This window comes from Myotis daubentonii, chromosome 11, assembly GCF_963259705.1.
Source record: "Myotis daubentonii chromosome 11, mMyoDau2.1, whole genome shotgun sequence".
In the NCBI taxonomy this organism is placed as follows: Eukaryota; Metazoa; Chordata; class Mammalia; order Chiroptera; family Vespertilionidae; genus Myotis; species Myotis daubentonii.
In genome coordinates, this window is record NC_081850.1 from 66,789,777 (window position 1) to 66,802,359 (window position 12,583).

A 12,583-nucleotide genomic window follows, 5' to 3' on the forward strand; every position below is an offset into this window, starting at 1 on the left:
TGAAATGCTTGGGCTCACTCCTATTAGACTAGTCACATGGGCCTATCCAACCACAAGGGGGACCAGGAAATGATACCATCCTGTGAAGGTGGAGAGCCGGAAATGTGTGGTAGTACATTAGGAGTACCCCAGGTAGAGTATTCCCTCCGTGCCTAGCATGCTAACATCAACTCCGCAAGCTGCTGCAGTCACCGACCTGGTTGCTCAGACAGAACAGTCTCTAGGCTTTCCACTGACTGCCGAGGAGCCACATGGAGAGGGGAAAAAGTCCAAAGCCACCTCTCAGCCCCAAGTGCTAAGCAAAGGAACAATAAGGCACCTACGATTGCCAGTGTCTCAGCAAAGAATGCAGAAGCCAGGAAAAGAGAGCAGGTGATACTGCTAAGAGCTCTAGGGGCTAGACCAGCCGTGGGCAAACTTTTTGACTCGAGGGCCACAATGGGTTCTTAAACTGGACCGGAGGGCCGGAACAAAAGCATGGATGGAGTGTTTGTGTGAACTAATATAAATTCAAAGTAAACATCATTACATAAAAGGGTACGGTCTTTTTTTTTTTTTTAGTTTTATTCATTTCAAACGGCCGGATCTGGCGGGTCGTAGTTTGCCCACGGCTGGGCTAGACCCATGGGGAAGGCAGAGGCAGTGGGGTCCAATCAGGGTTTCCACACCACATTCTTCATAACAGACCCATGTGATGTGTCCTAAGTGGGGCACATATTTTGGTGTTTTTACTCCATTTCTGAGCTATTTTATGTTTGTGTCTGAGTGAGGGATGTTCTTTCTGAATCGAATATCTGCAGTCCACACACAATGGTCACCTTTTTCCTGTGGCATTTCTGTGGCATTCCCCCAACTTATTCAAGAGCAGTGTGGGTGGGGAAGGAAAGTCGTGTGGCCACCCTGTCAGTTGCTTCTGGGGGTTTTCAGGTGGGCCCAGATAAGGGAACTCGGGAAGACCGTTGACTGCAGTCCCCCGCGCTGTCCCTGCGCTCATCAGTTTCCTGTGCTGTGGTTAAGAGGCAACTTGTCCTGGAGAGATGTCACACCTGGACACCAGTCCTGGGCTCCTCCTGTCCTTGCTGAGTGGCCTGGATAGGTCATTTCCCTTCCTTGGTGCCTCAGTTTTCTCATCTGTAACATGAAGCCATTCAGAAGACTGAGGACATACTTGAGAGGAGAGTGACCTCCAGCCACGTGGGCAAGGTGGCATGTGCGACTGCCCTCTGAGTCCTCCAGAAGTCCATGGAGCTTAGAGTAGGGAAGGCCTGAATGTTTGGGGGTCAGAGGACATTCACCTCAGTTTGCATGCGTTTGGTGGCAGGAAAGTTGTGTTCTAGGCTCAGCTTCCCACTAGAGGACATATTGGCTGATCCTTGTGGACCTAGCAGTCTGAATGGTGCCTGGCACATGATAGGTGCTTATATTAAATAAATATTTGTTGAATGAATGAATAAACAATTCACACATTACTCCCTTCAACTCTGAATCAGTGACATGCAGACTTTCTGTGGGTCAGGAGGAGATTGGAGAAATTCGTGGCTACAGTCACCTTGGGCAAGTCACCAGACTCCTGTGCATGTGGTGAGAGAAGCACCCACCCTGCCTCACAGGTTGTTGTAGGGGCTCCAGCTGGCGGGAGGATTTGAAAACACCTTGTGTAAAGGAGACGGGAACATAGTGGACTCTTTGTGGACACAGAAAAGTGGTGCCAGAGTCTGTGAGGTGGAGAGTTCTGGAATAATCATTAATGGGAATTGAATAGCTACAATTTATGGGCCACTTGCTCCAATACCGGCCCCATGCCAAGCACTTTATGTGACCATCTCATTTACCGTGGTCTAAGAGAGAGGCATTGTTATTCTCATTTTACAGAGCCCAGAAGATTTAAGTGATTGCCCAAGGTCATGCATTTTGCCAACACCCAGGCCTATCCCTGACTTCTATGGGAGCCTGCCTGCTGCCCCATGAGGAGGTGGAGACAGTCCCGTCTCTTAGGCACCAGTGATAATAATACAAGTTGCTTCTTTCTAAGTACCTAGTAGGTGCTAGACACTTTACAGATGTTATTGGTCATCCTTTCAACAACTCAAGGAGTAGGAATTATTATCCCTGGTTCACAGATAAGTAAACAGAGGCTGAGAGAGAATGAAATGATTTATCCAGGATCACACAGCAAGAAAGTAGGGGCGATAGGATTTGAACCCAGAAGACTGTGCCATTGGCCAGCCAGAGGGGCACAGGGACTGGGAGCTGGCCCCTTAAGAGCCCGAATCTGCCTCTGAGAGGGAGGACAGGAAACAGCCAGAAAACTTTCAATTCCGCCATGTGAATGCCCCTGGCTGGCTCCAGGCCTCTCATGTGGGCCGTTTTAGCTGGGGAGGAGAAGGCTTCTTTAGAATTTGACTCTCAGCAGTTCTGATGGTAGCTGGGTAAGCCTTGGATTCCAGGGGTGGGCAAACTTTTTGACTCGAGGGCCACAATGGGTTCTTAAACTGGATCGGAGGGCCGGAACAAAAGCATGGATGGAGTGTTTGTGTGAACTAATATAAATTCAAAGTAAACATCATTACATAAAAGGGTACGGTCTTTTTTTTTTTTTTTTTTTTAGTTTTAATCATTTCAAACGGGCAGGATCCGGCCCGCGGGCCGTAGTTTGCCCACAGCTGGATTAGGCAGTCCTTCTGGTCTCCACCCAAAGCCACGCTCTCCTCTCCTTACTTCTCCACAGCCTCATGACGTGCCTACGGCTCAGGAAGCACCAACAGCTCCTATGCAGGGGGTCTCCGCCTGGAGTCTGGGACTGGGTGTGAAAGGTGATATGAACCCCAGAACTGGGATACAAGGCAGAGTAAGACACACTAGCCCAACCTTTCCATCCAACAGAGGGGGCAGGGTGGGAATCAACCAGGCGCACCAGAGAGCCACCTGGAACTGGTGGCAGAGCTGAGAACAGAACCTCTGTGTGTGCCACACCTCTTTGCCTGGCAGACCTTGGGGTTCTCAGATCACTGCACCCTTGCCAGCACATGTCTAGGCCTCCTTCTCTCTTCCATAGGCAAATGGGGCCACAAGTGGTCCGATAAGAGTGCTGCGGGGGCAGGAAGGCAAGCGCAGAACCTAGACTGGACCGAAGCGCAGCTTACCCAACTCTGCCCTGCAGCCCTCACGCTGTGTCCTGGCAGCCTCTCTAGCCTTCGCCCTTTTGTTCTGGTGTTCTCCTGCTTCTGGGCTGTGCCACTCACTCAGGTTTCAGGGAGGTGCCCGTTAAGGACGCCCCGTTTTGCTTTCAATCAGCAGCACACATCAGACCTGCCCACTCTTGCCTTCTGCTGGCAACTTCCAAATCGGGCTCCTCCCTGGTTGTCTCTCTAGGATGTCTTTGCTGAGCTGACTGGTCCCAGCAAGTTCTTCAAACTCAACACGTGTAGAAAGGAACTCATCAGCTTTCCTCCACTTCCAATTCCTTCCACTCCATTTTCCAGTCAACAACACCATCCACTCTCCCTCTTCAATCAGAAACCTGGAAACCAGCCCAGGCAGTTGGGCAAACTTGAGTGAGCTTTGGGATCCCCTGGAGACCTCGGCAGACACAGATTCCTGGGCCTACCCTGCACGGTCTGATTGGTTGGGGCTGGGTGGGCTTGATCTCTGTATTTCTCAGGCTCCCAGGTGATGTGTTCACGAGCCACACTTTGAGTAGCACTGGCCTGGACTCATGAGTGTTTCACTCCCTTGATCCCACTGCCCACTGTTATTGTTGATATTATGATTGCCATCAATTTTAGAAGCAGTTCACATGTACTGAACGCTTAGGTGCCAAGCACTGTACTAGGCATGCATTTAGCCTACAGAGATGTATGAGTGCCAGGTGCTATAATAGGTACTTTCATGTGGTACAAAACATACAAAAGTATTTGCCCATGGCATTGACATTCTGGTAGAGGAAGAAAGAAATTTAAAATGTAAATAAATAAACTACAAAAGGAAAGTCATTTTAATTCCAGGAAGTTCTCACCAAGAAGGTGACATTGATACCAAGTTTGAAAGATCATTGATTTCATGTAACCCAAGGTCTCAAGATGTCCCTTCCTTCATTTCTCTCAATGCTGCTGTTTCCCATCTCAGTCCCTTGGTTCAGGTCTCCACTCCTTCACTTGGACATCAGCCAGCAGTCCCTTAGCTGGTTTCCTTGGCTGGAGATTTTCCTTCTCCCACCCACACTCAGCCTGCAGCCATCTAATTCTTCTAAATAAAGCAAATTATGTCACTGAAGGATTCCTAGCATCATCAGGATAAGATGTACAGTGGGGATTCAAGGCTCCCGGTGACGATTCTGCACGCCCCCCCCCACCCCCCCAGCTTCTCTGCCACCTGCACACCCCACCCACTTTGTCTTCATACTTCAATAGCTCTGAATTAGAACTTGTCAACTGCCTACTTTATCCCCCAAACTTATCACCAGCCCTCCCATTCTGTATCTTTCCATTTTGCACAAGGGGAAGCACCTTCTGCCTGTCTTAGGGGAACCCTTCCATCCTCCCCCAAAGGTTGCTCTTCCTCCCTGTCCTTTCCCTCCTCTGAATCTCCAAAGCCCTTCTCTCATTGACTCTGTCTCATCAAGGCAATCCCACTGCCCGTAGTGTACTCCGGAGTCATCTGCCTTTTCCTCTAGGACCTCTCTAGCTGTCACCCTCTGGTAAGAAAGGGGTCCTTACACTTACTGACATCACTGCCTCACCTGAGGTTCATTCCCTGATCCACTGCAACCTGGTACCTGGCTACAGATGTAGATACAGAGGCACAGAAAAGTTAAGTTACCCAGGATTGCATAGCCTAAGAGAGGCAGAGCTGGGGATGCAAATCCAGCCAGCCTGGCCTCAGGGTGTCTGCTTGTAACCGCCACATCTACCACCCCTCATCCACCTAGAGAGGTGGGGATGATGGTTATCCCCAACACAGAGGAGGAAACCAACCAAACTGCTCTGTCACATGCAAGCATCAGCCATTGTGTCCTTTGTGGCTGCCCTAAACATGTTTAGGATTAAACAAATAGTGACAGCCTACAACCTTTTTGGTCTGTAGTGTTCTTTGACAAGAACAGTTAATCTTCGTATCCTCACAGGTAAGCCAGGTGGGGATCTTGACCTTCATTTTCCCCAACAAGAGGTTGTCTGGGATGCAAGCCAGGGTTCCCCACTCCCAGGATGTAGCCTCCTTGGCCGCAACTCCCAGGCCCTGCAATCGTTTAACTCGGGGTCTGGCAGATGGGCAGATACTGAATGCTGTCTGCTGTCTGACAGATCCAGATCCATGGCTGTTCAGACTGGAGGGGGCCTTAGTGACCCATCGAATGATAAGGTTAGAATGATGAGATTAGTCAGCCCTGCCAGGCACCTTGCTAAGCTCTTGCCTGGACAGCCTCTGGCCTCCTTTGATCCGTAGAGCCATACAGCCAAGGCTCATTTGCTGTGGTTCTCTGCCTGTCACTTAAGGAATAGCCAAAAGTGTGTTCTCCTTTTTCGGGAGTCTGAGCATGAGAGTATGTCAGGGAAGGTGGAAGATCAGGTTGGATACTCTAGTTCAATTTCCCGCCTTCCAGTTTGCAGGCTCTGTCCAGCTGTGGTTAAACAGTCTGGGGTCCACTGCCTCTAGAACAGTGGTTCTCAACCTTCTGGCCCTTTAAATACAGTTCCTCATGTTGTGACCCAACCACAGAATTATTTTCGTTGTTACTTCATAACTGTAATGTTGCTACTGTTATGAATCGTAATGTAAATATCTGATATGCAGGATGGTCTTAGGCGACCCCTGTGAAAGGGTCGTTCGACCGCCAAAGGGGTCGCAACCCACAGGTTGAGAACCGCTGCTCTAGAAGGTCCCCTGGACGCAGCTGAGGGAAAGAGCAATGGCAGACCCATAGCTGGTGACGGTGAGCCAGTCACCGAGGCTGCCAGAGCCCCCCTGTTCCCTGACCGCCGGTGGGTGATCCCGAGGATCACTCGGAAAAGGAGAGGCTGCTTTACTGAAAAAATGGGAGACCCATCTGACCCATGATCAGTGCTTGCTCGTCAAACGGACCAGTTTATCTTAGCCCAGCTCCTTAGCCTCCAAACTCTGTTATCTTTCCTACTGCATTGACCTTAAGTCCAGATTCATGGATGGATTAACGCAACAGATCTTCCCTGAACCCCTAGTGAGGTGCTTGGTGGCACTTGGTATTGGGACAGGGAACACAGGTGAAGGAAAAGGCAGGGCTGTCGATTATTCTGTGGCCCTTGAGCCAGTGTCAGGGGAAGACAGAATACCCAAGAGAAGGCAGCTTTCAGCAGGAAGGTCCCTGGCCATTTCTGTTTTTAACATACACATGGAAAAGTCCCATGTGTGATGAGTAAGTGGACATACCCGTGTAACTACTACCCAGCTCAAGAAACAACATGACCAGTCCCCTCCCAGTCTACCACCCCCACTCTGACTTCTAACACCATAGATAGGGTTTGCCTGTTTTTGAACTTTAAAGAAACAGAACCATCCGGGGCTTCTTTCACTCAATGCTGTGCGTGTGAGATGCATCCTGTTGATGTTAGTAGCTGTCGCTGGTTCATTCTCAGTGCTGTGCGTCGAATCCCAATTCGATCACAAAGGATCTGCTTTATTTTTTATTTTTTTTGCCTTCTGTAATCATCTTTGCAATGCTAAAAGTAAGTTCCAACTCCTTCTTTTGAGAAGCTGCAGGTGCACACAGATGACCTACTGATTTACCTTCTCAAAGTATTCTTTGGAAGCAGTCAGGCGTGGCTTGATCCTAGGAGAATCCGGGGTCCAGTTTGCTAAGCAGACTTCTCCATGGACTCCCACAAACTGGAATGCTTTCACCAGGCAGAGGCCCCCTGGGAGATCATTGACATTCAAATGCTTGATGACTCCTTTGGGGTCAGCTAGGAAGAGACCTCTTAGTGTAAGACCAGGACCTTCTAACAGCACATCTTAGTCTCAGGAAGTCTGTTTAGTCAAATCTGACAGTAGCGCGATATTCATGCGGCCCCAACAGCCATTCTCCCTCAGTGTGGTGATCCAGGCTAGACGGCTATAGTGGGGAATCCGCTGACCCTGAAACAACTTCACAGTTCTCATCATGAAACTCAGTGGCTTTGTCATGAAAAGCAATAATTTCTGTAGGGCACACCAGGTGAAATCCAAAGGAGAGAATAAGAGCATCAAATATTAGTATTTCTCCCTTAAGTCGTACAGGCTTAGTTCTTTGAACTCTCCTTTGACAAGGCTGTAACCCTTAAAATAGGGTGTGTGCTGAGTGACCCCAGGAGCACAGGATGAGGAACTGGTGCTAAAAGCAAATTTTGCTTGACTGGAAGGAAACCACAATACATTTGTCAAGCACATTCTTCTAGAAGCAGCAGGCGTAAGGGCTGCCAAGGCAGAGATGCCCCCAGAAATGGCCCTCACAAGACTAGCCACTGAATTGAGCAACCTCCCTCACCTTGGGGAAGAGGAGGGAGCGGAGGACCAAAGCTTCAGGGAGAATGAGATAGGGCCTGTGGGGGTGGGGCAGGAAGCTGGATCTGGTCCACCGAGGGCTTGGGGTTGCTTTCAGTTTTGGGTGCCCTATTAATGTTCCAGTCCATGTCTCTTGGTGAGCTTATGTGAGTTTTATTTGGGATGCAGGCCTAGAGTAGAATGACTGGGTCATAGGTAGGCATTTATTCGGCTTTGATAGATACCAGCAGGAAGGATTTAAGCAAGTTGTTAGAATTTCCAGACCCTAAAGCTCCTGGTCAACCAGCTCCTGCCCCAGGGGAGGAGCTGTGAAATGTGCTTTGGAGAAGAGTGGGGAAGAGGCTGGATTAGGCAGCCTTTAGGGGTGGGGGTGGGCGGTCCTTGGCTCCTTCCTGTCGGGTCTTGGTCCCCTCTTCTTAGTCTGGGGTTTCCAGACTGTACTCATGAGAGGTGTCTGGGGCTACTTGGGAGGGGAGGCATAGGGGGCTTTGAGCTTCACTTCCCTGCTCTGGCCACAGCACTCCGTTGACCTTTGTTTCACACAGTGGAGTTCTGAGAATGACTTCATGTGTTTTTGAGAGTTTTCCTGCGGTGTTTGAAAATGCATTGCTCTAAGGTCCCGTCCAGCTGGAAAATTCTATTTTGGGAGCAGGAGGTGGGTGTGGGAAGGGTTAAGCATTATTCAGCCAAAGAGCCAGTTGGCCTTTTAAAGTTCTTATAGTTTGGTTTGCAAAGCGGGAGATCTCACTCATAACATTCTATAAAAATAGTGTTCAAACAAAACAGCTTCCAAAGTCTAAAGCAGCGGTCGCCAACCTTGCGGACCTCACGGACCCCCAGTGGCTGCTGGTTGGCGACTGCTGGTCTAAAGGATGCAGAGGCCAGGCTTCACTCTGAGGAACATATAGGCAGCATTTCAGCAACAGTCTTGAGGACATTGTACTTCCCCCACCCCTCTACATATAAAAGTTTATTTTATTTTAGTTTAGTTTCATTTTATATCTCCATTGGCTGTTCCTAATAGTAGTCACTTGGGGTTGTTTGGGTTCAGGACAGTTCCCATTTTTGCCAAGGAGTGGTGACGTGGGCGGCCTGTGTGTCCCTCTCTGGGGTGGTAGCCTTCCCTCCTCTGACAGCAGGCCTAGTTTGGACCTGTAGTTTCACTTGATGAAGGAGGCTGGGCTGTTCATGGGCCCAGAGAGAAATATGCTCTGCCTTGGCATGTAGCTCTTAGTCAACAGTCTGATAAACAGCTATTTCCTAGGGCCAGCAGGGAACAAAGCCTCTGGCTGCTCTGGGATTTGTCTGCCCCACTCTTCCTGAAACAGCTGTTTATTCTTTTGACAGGAGTTGGACCACAGCACCTTCCCTTCCTCCCAGCCCTGCCTCCTTCTGTAGAACGGAGCTCAACAGGACTTTGTTATTTTGCCTTTTACTCTGGGAGGAGAGAAGCAGACGATGAGGTATGTGAAATGTTGGAATGATTTACTTCTGCCTTGTTGGGGTCACTGGGGGAACTGTGAGCAGGCAGCAGTGAGGATCTACCTGGGGGAGGACCCTCGCTTTCCCCTAACCTCTTGCTGGTCCCCCCCCCCCCCCCACTCAGTTGTTCTGGAAGAAGCCAAAGTCCTTCTGTCCCCGGCATGGGATCTAGAAGTGGGAGCTGGCGGATGTTGGCTCAGGGACATCACTAAGTTTTCCTGGATTTGGCTTGCCCTGGCAGGACCTCTCGGGGCTGTGGCTGCAGCCTGGGGCTTTCTCTGCAGGACTCAGGGTGACAGTGCAGGGGTCACGTAGGTGGATGCGGAGCCCTCTCCGTGCAGTAGACTCTTTGTTTACTTTACCTTATTTCTCTTGGAAAAATCCTTGCACAATGTTGGGATCATGCAGCAAGGCAAAGCTGGCTGGATCCAGGCTTCAGATTTCCAGAAGGGACTCAAGAAAAGGTACAACAAGATGTATCTCAGAGAACAGGTTGTACTGTTTGTGACGGCTGGAGTGACACTTAGCCATGTATTTAGTCTGAGGCTTGTCTGTTTCCTCCGTCTGTGTTTACCCTGACCCTCATAATGAAAAACTTAACTGCAAACAGCCTTCTATGCACTGTTTTTCCAGGAATTATACCATGTTTCTTCCAATGGGGAGCATTTCCCTATAACGCCCACCAATTTATTTATTTATGTAAACATTTATTTAATTATTTATTTTAGAGAGAAAGGAGAGAGAGACTGATTTGTTGTTCCAGTTATTTATGCAATCATTGATTCCTCTATGTGCCCTGATGAGGATCGAACCCAAAACCTTGGTGTATTGGGACAACACTCTAGCCAGTTGAGCTACCCGGCCAGGGCCCCTACGCCCACCAATTTAGAGAGGTTTTTGGGTAAAGTAGCACCCTCCCTCTTCAGCTCCAGCAACAGCCCCCTGTCAGGAGCTGGGCCTGGGAGTCAGGGTCTGCTTTTCAAATTGGCATCTCCTTCTGGGTGAGCTTGCCATCTCAGCCTCCGCTAAAGCTCAGTTTCCTCAGTGGAAAAGCCACGGCACTGACCATGATGAGGGATGAACAGATGGAGTGAGTGAGTGAGGAAGACCTGCACCAGGCACACAGGAGATGCCTGGGAATGGCGGAGGAGCCAGTGCTCACCAGCTGGTCAAAGGGGAAGCCAGCCCCTCAATGAGGCTAGCCCGATTGGCTAGCTTTGGGCCAATCACTCTGTGATTATCATAAGAGGCAAAAGAGAGAATGTCCCAAGGAGACCTGAGTGATTAATCCATTGTAAGCCCTCATGTTTTCTTTTTCTTTTTTTTAAATATATTTTATTGATTCTTTACAGAGAGGAAGGGAGAGAGCTAGAAACATCGATGAGAGAGAAACATCGATCAGCTGCCTCCTGCACATCTCCTACTGGGGATATGCCCGCAACCAAGGTACATGCCCCTGACCGGAATCGAACCTGGGACCCTTCAGTCCGCAGGCCGACACTCTATCCACTGAGCCAAACTGGCTTCGGCCCTCATGTTTTCTGAGAACAGAGTGGTGAAAATGGTGGGCACCAGAGGCCAATGTCCTGGACCAGGACCTGGACCTGAGGTTGGCCGGTTCATGCTGTGTGACATTGGGCAAGTTACTTAACCTCTCTGAGCCTCTATTTTCATATATTTAAAATGGGGATAATTCTAGAGTGACTTCACAGGGTTGCTGTGAGGCTTACCTTGAGAAACTGCTGACAAAGTGGTTAGCCCAGGGCCTGGCCTGATTCAGTCTGGGAGCATCAAGTGTTGTTAGGGCCTGAAGCTTATTCAATTTTCAGGGTCTTCTTTAGAGAAAGAATGTAAAATTGCAAATACAATATTAGTCATGGAAATGGATATAGTTGACCCTTGAACAACTAGGGTTTGAATTGCGTAGGTCCACTTATACATGGATTTTTTCCCCAATAAATACTGTAAACATATTTTTCTTAAAATTTTCTTTTCTTTAGCTTATTGTAATAATACAGTATATAATACATATAACATACAAATATGTGTTAATCAACTGTTTATGTAATTGATAAGGCTTCCATCAATAGTAGGCTATGAGTAGTTAAGTTTTGGGGGAGTCAAAAGTTATATGAAGATTTTCAGCTGCAGGGATTAAGTACCCTTCATTGTTCAAGGGTCAATTTTATTTAGAATATGAGCAGACATATCACAAAAATTACAAAAACTGACAGATACTCCAAATAGGACAAAATTCAGACAACAACAGCATAATAAAATGATGTGAAAAGAATGTAAAAATGATTAGCATTATATAGGTGTCTAATGCACCAGTCATATTTTTGGCTGCACACTCTTGGGTTGCCTTGTTGTCTGACAGTGATTTTGTAGTATCATTTTTAATAGAGACAAAAGAAAGACAAAACAGTTTTGCCTCTAGCAGTGGTTAATCGGCGGTTGCTTTTTATTACTGAGCGTTTAGAAAAGTTTCCTTCAGCTTCACAACTTATTATTGGTGGTGCCTCATCTGGAAGTCTTTTGGCAGTTTCTTGCTCAGGTGGCTCCAGGCCAGAGCACCAGACAACTCAACTCTTGATCCTGGATGGGGTCGTCTGGAGGTTATGGGCATGAGGTCATGATCATCAAGACCCCTGAGCAGGGAGCAGAACAGCATCTAGTTCAGCTCTTTGTCCTTTCGATAAAAGGAAGGGCTCCTGTGTGTTACAAGGTCCACCTAGGTTCGGTTGTCACAGGGATCCAGGCGGGTGTGCTGCCCCAGGCCAAGCACCAAGGCTGGAGTGACTCCCCCAAGCAGGGGACATTCCTCACTTCTGGGAAGCATTAAGGCCTTCCCACCCCCCAACCCACTCTTGCAAGAGGCCTGTCGCCAGGTTTTATTGGCTTCTGGGTAAGTAGGCCTCTTGGCTTAACTCTTGTTGGCCAGTAGTCTTATCAGTACTTGAAGGAATGTATGGGGCCATTGCAGCGAAATGTGCTCCACGTGGCTAAGTGAACTAACCTCTTACAATGAGACTTCCAGCCATGGTTGATTTCCAGGCAGTGGGGCAAATACGAGGAGCAGCTGGGCCCTGGGTCCTGGGCAGCGGTGAGGGGAGCTGACTGTCTCAAGTCAGAGTTGGGATGGGGGTGGGCTTGCCTTGAGCTTCTGTGTGGTGCTTCCCTGGGGGCCCACTTGCCTCTCAGGTGAAGCCACCTCTCTGCCTTCAGAGCCACACATTAAAAAGTGTCATCACTGTGGCTGCCATCGGTGGAGCAATTACTAACCACCAGCACAATGTGTTTCCTACACACGGTCTCCTTTTGAACTTTTGAGACCCCCAGAGGAGGGTGCTTGATGCTGCATTTTTTTGTGTGAGTAGCAGCTCAGAGAGTTGGAAAACTTGCCCAAGGCCTAGATATTAGGTCGGAGAGAGCCCAGGATCGGATACATGCAGATAATGGACTCCCCCTGGCATTTCTAACAGATCACCGTGCCAGCCACACATACTGGCTTCTCCCTGAATCAACAGGACCCCCTCACAGATACTGACTCCTTCCTGAATACCCCTGCTGACCCCCTGCAGTGGAA

The 12,583-nt window shown here is 48.9% G+C and overlaps 2 protein-coding genes and 1 pseudogene across 8 annotated transcripts in view; 1 reads left to right on the plus strand and 2 right to left on the minus strand.

The window, feature by feature from the left end:
- LOC132212313 (translation initiation factor IF-2) overlaps positions 1 to 12,583 on the minus strand; it is a 124,195-nt gene that overhangs the window by 22,425 nt on the left and 89,187 nt on the right. Inside the window, exon 7 of the mRNA XM_059657783.1 lies at positions 10,725 to 10,829. The gene's annotated coding sequence lies outside the window, so the exon portion shown is untranslated. The remainder of the gene's footprint in view (positions 1 to 10,724; positions 10,830 to 12,583) is intronic.
- The window catches only part of GGTA1 (glycoprotein alpha-galactosyltransferase 1 (inactive)), a 77,010-nt gene that overhangs the window by 18,922 nt on the left and 45,505 nt on the right, over positions 1 to 12,583 (plus strand). For 5 of the 7 annotated variants that reach the window (XM_059657773.1, XM_059657778.1, XM_059657780.1 and 2 more), the window contains one exon: positions 8,860 to 8,975. The gene's annotated coding sequence lies outside the window, so the exon portion shown is untranslated. Of the gene's footprint in view, positions 1 to 8,859; positions 8,976 to 10,363; positions 10,633 to 12,583 lie in introns of those variants that run through there. The other 2 variants (XM_059657776.1, XM_059657774.1) reach the window with 2 other exon arrangements.
- On the minus strand, positions 6,686 to 12,038 carry LOC132211734 (thioredoxin-dependent peroxide reductase, mitochondrial-like; annotated as a pseudogene).